Source organism: Crocuta crocuta, unplaced genomic scaffold (genome assembly GCF_008692635.1).
Source record: "Crocuta crocuta isolate KB4526 unplaced genomic scaffold, BGI_CrCroc_1.0 scaffold26, whole genome shotgun sequence".
Lineage (NCBI taxonomy): Eukaryota > Metazoa > Chordata > Mammalia > Carnivora > Hyaenidae > Crocuta > Crocuta crocuta.
In genome coordinates, this window is record NW_027532249.1 from 10,093,117 (window position 1) to 10,097,224 (window position 4,108).

Genomic DNA, 4,108 nt, shown 5'->3' on the forward strand with positions numbered 1-4,108 from the left:
GAGTCACAGACTCCGAAAGAGGCTCCAGGCTCTGAGCTGGCAGTCAGCACAGAGCCCGACGCGGGGCTCGAACCCACGAACCGCGAGATCATGACCTAAGCAAAAGTCGGACGCTTAACCGACTAAGCCACCCAGGCGCCCCTTTCCCTAAGTATTTCTACATGTATTGATTGCCACCACCACATCCCCATTCAGAAGATGGGTCAAGTTTCGTTAACATTTCCATTTACAGAAGCTGGAAGCAGAGAACCAGAGGATGATTAATTAGCACTGTCACAGAGAAAGTCAAGGCCAGAATTCTATAATAAGAAGTGTTCACTTTTCACTAATAGAGTGCTACTGTTAGAAGCTGAAGTCAGAACTGATGGCATTCTTGCCATCTCCAAGTCCAGAGTGATAGGTTATTTAGAAACACTTATATAAATGTTTCTGTGACTCATGGAGTGCTAGGAATGCCACAGAATTTTGTTGGAGGCTTGCAGATTTTTCAATGTTATGTGGAGTAGAAAGGGAAGAACCTCTTGACTCTGGGCTTTATAGGATAAGTACCCTTTCCCATCTCTCTACTCAAATTACATAAAAATAATGATCCTTTCTAGGCATTTTGCCAGAGCAGCAATAGAATTCTGTCTTCTAAATTTCTGGTCAAAAAAAGTGAATAGGTGGAAGAAAATGTGCCTAATATGTTCCTAAATTGAGAGCAGAAGTGAGCAATGATAAATATAACTATACAAATAATTATTAACCAGTGCAGAATTTTTAAAGGATTCAAAAGCAACTTTGGAAACTAGGAAGTTTATCACAGCATAGGAAGCATAAATAAAATACAAAGACTTGGATATCCAGGCTCAGTATTTAGAACATAAATGAGTTCAAAATAAGATATATCTCTGAGGCCAATTTGAATTAAGTCCATCCTGGGTAGATTTGTCTTTTGGTAAGAGGGGGCTCAGAGACTGAGATATACTGTACAGTGTTCCAAGATTGAATATGTGCAAGCTACAAGGCTGAACTGTGTCTCTTTTGCAGGAAAAGCTGGACAGTGGTTTCTAAAAGCTGGATTCCTTAGTTATTACTTTAAAATACAACAATTTTTTATCACAAAATCAAATATGTCACACTAAAGAGAAAGTTGAGAAAACAGTGTAGTGAGTATAAGATATGTAAGTATAAGTAAGCAAAAAGTACATAATGTATATAAGTATTAAGTATGTAATGAGTTTTTACTATTGGAGATGAATGCTTAAGGTAGGAAGTGCCAAGGATGTATGCATTGTAGGTCTGTTTATAGCTCAAGCCCTAATACCATGGACACTCTTTCTGGCAAGGAGAGATACTAAACCTACCTCTTGGCTCTCCACCCCAGGAAGAATGCAGTTGTCAGAGTGGAGATTTAAACACATGAAGTTTGTATTAGTGCTGCCTAGACTAGCAGGTGGATAAAAACTATTTCAAGAGTTAGCAGGTAAAGCAGGCTGCAAGCATTTTGTAAAGCATATTAGTATAAAACAAAGCTTCAGTATAAATCAACAGATAAAGAAGAACTTTGAATAACTTCATAAGCCAAGACTGATACTACTGAAAGGAAGTAGCATCAGTCCTAGGGCAGCATACCTCAGAGATGTTCAGCATATGTGGGGCTACTCAGGAAAATGGCTCCAAATGAAGCAATTAAGACTCTGAACTTAGTCATACAAGCTACGTCTGCTTGCCAGAGTATTCTGAATACCTGAAAGTCAATTTCAGAATATTAATGCTTATTATTTATATTTGTTTTTTTTGTTTTTTGTTTGTTTGTTTGTTTTTGTATTTGAGTTTGGATTGAGTCATTCCAAATAAGTACTTTTGGCCTACTCATGGTCCTTAGCTAAAAGAACTCCTTTAGGGATCATTACATTTTTTTGTTATATAAATGAACCCATTTATTATAGGCTAGCTTCAAATGGTGGAGCTTCCACTGGTCTTTCAACTCCTTCAGTGTTCTGATGGCCGAATTTGCTGTGGCGGCAGAAGTGGTATTGTTAGCTCCAGACACCACTGGCTATGGTTTTCACGCAGGAACTGCAATGCCAGATCCCCATAGATCATCTTTTCATCTTGGTTTTGCTGCAGAAGGAGCAAGTGTACTTGGTGTGCTGGCTTATTTCAATCTTCTTCACCATTTTCCTGAGGGAGGCACCATAATGGGTCCTGTATTTACTGATGAATCGAACCTTCTTGGTATGTTCAGTCATGTTGCCACAAACTAGGTCTGAGCCCAGAGAGAATGGGATTATTACATTTAGAAAACTGGATTGGGTGGACTCTGAATGTTACTGAGAATTGTGGAGATTCTGACCTTCAATGAACGCTGTATAAGCAGGGCTGATTTCTGTTTCAGTAGCAATTTATAGCTCACATCCTCTGAGAGATACTGGTTAGAGTCCCTTCCTCATACACACTGCTTCTGAAATTATGTGCTTTTATAGCCTTAGGTTTTATTGTAATCTATGGTACATAATGCACACAAATATTTATGAATATTCTCATAAATGTGTTAATATTCTTATAAAGGAGTTTTTCCAGAAGCTATAAGGATGCAAATTAATCTTTCTAGCACACACACACACACACACACACGCGCGCGCGTGCGCGCGCGTGCGTATGGAAGAAAATGAACTCCTTTGGACAGGAGACCCCAGTAACACACAAGCTCATGTGCTAGAGAGCCTATACACAAATCTTCTCTTCTCTTTATCAAGACCTAATCTGACTTAAACTGCCACTGAGTTAGTTCTGCCCAGGTGACTCACTGTCCAGTGGGTAACACAAATTCGACTATGTTACTCATCTGCATAAAACCTTTAATGACTCGTCATCACCTATGGGATACAGCTCAAAATCCATCATGGACATATTCCATGGACTTCATCTTTTGTCATTCCTGCCTCACATTTTATGCTTTAGTGGCAGCATACTGCTTCTGGTTGCTTGCACACATCACAGTTTATTGCCTCCTTTTTCAGGCGTATCTTCTTCCCTTTAAAATATCTTCAACTCATTTTCTCCTGACTATTCAAATTAGTGCACCTCTTTTAGCAAGCCCTTTAAGATAATATCTCTATCTTATTCTTTTTCACCTCCAATCAGGCCTTATTTTCTCAACTGGGTGAGAGAGGTAACCTTCTGAATTTTCACTGCACTCAATGCAGATCACTGTGGAACACATTTTATTTGTTTATTTGTCTGTCTCCTTCAATGGACTCCAAGTTCCTTGAAGGAAAAGGATCTTTCTATTTCTTATTAACCTTTTGGTTTCCCATTGTCTAGCTCAATGCATGATATATAACAGCTGAAATAAGTTTTAACTATTTAATTGAAATATTATCATTAAAAAACAGCAGTCTTAAGAACTAGCAGAGCCAGTTATGATAGAACACATATTCTAGTCTAATGTTAAAGTCTAGTGAGAATGAAAACTTTGATCTGGTTTAATTTCCATTCATGTGGGTCTACTGCCAATTGGCAAACAAGCAGTATAAGAAAGCAAGAAATAAAGAGGTGGAATGGATAGTTTTCGCATATATCCTTAGGTTCTCAATACCTCAGATGCTTTAATACCTCAGGATCTCCTTTGTTCTTCAAAGAACTGTGCTTAGGGGCATGTGGGTGGCTTAGTCAGTTAAACGTCCAACTCTTGATCTTGGCTCAGGTAATGATGCCACACAGTTCATGAGTCTGAGCTTTGTGCTGACAGTGTGAAGCCTGCTTGGGATTCTCTCTCTCTGTCTCTCTATGCCCCTCCCTTCCTCACCACTATAAACTTCCCTCTTAGAACTGCATTTACTCCATCACAAAGACTTTGGAACATTGTGTTTCCGTTTTCATTTGTCTCCAGGTAAGTTTTGTTTTTCTCTTTGATTTCTTTGTTTACACCTTGGGTGTTTAGTAGCATGTTTTAGCCTCCACGTGTTTGTGTTTTTGTAGTTGGTTTTTTTTTTTTTTCTTGTGATTGATTTCTAGTTTTATACTTCTGTGGCTGGAAAAGATGTTTGATATGATAACAGTCTTTTAAAAAATTTTGAGACTTGTTTGTGGCTTAGCATGTGATGTATCTTGCAGGATGTTT

At 38.5% G+C, this 4,108-nt stretch overlaps 1 pseudogene across 1 annotated transcript; it reads right to left on the bottom strand.

Annotated features, from left to right (window-relative positions):
• Positions 1–1,891: 1,891 nt before the first annotated feature.
• On the bottom strand, positions 1,892–3,753 carry LOC144243212 (large ribosomal subunit protein eL43 pseudogene; annotated as a pseudogene). Its single transcript, XR_013338571.1, has 2 exons — positions 3,601–3,753; positions 1,892–2,251 (listed from the first exon to the last, which is right to left on the bottom strand). The product of XR_013338571.1 is annotated as a large ribosomal subunit protein eL43 pseudogene (transcript).
• Between the last annotated feature and the right edge of the window lie 355 nt (positions 3,754–4,108).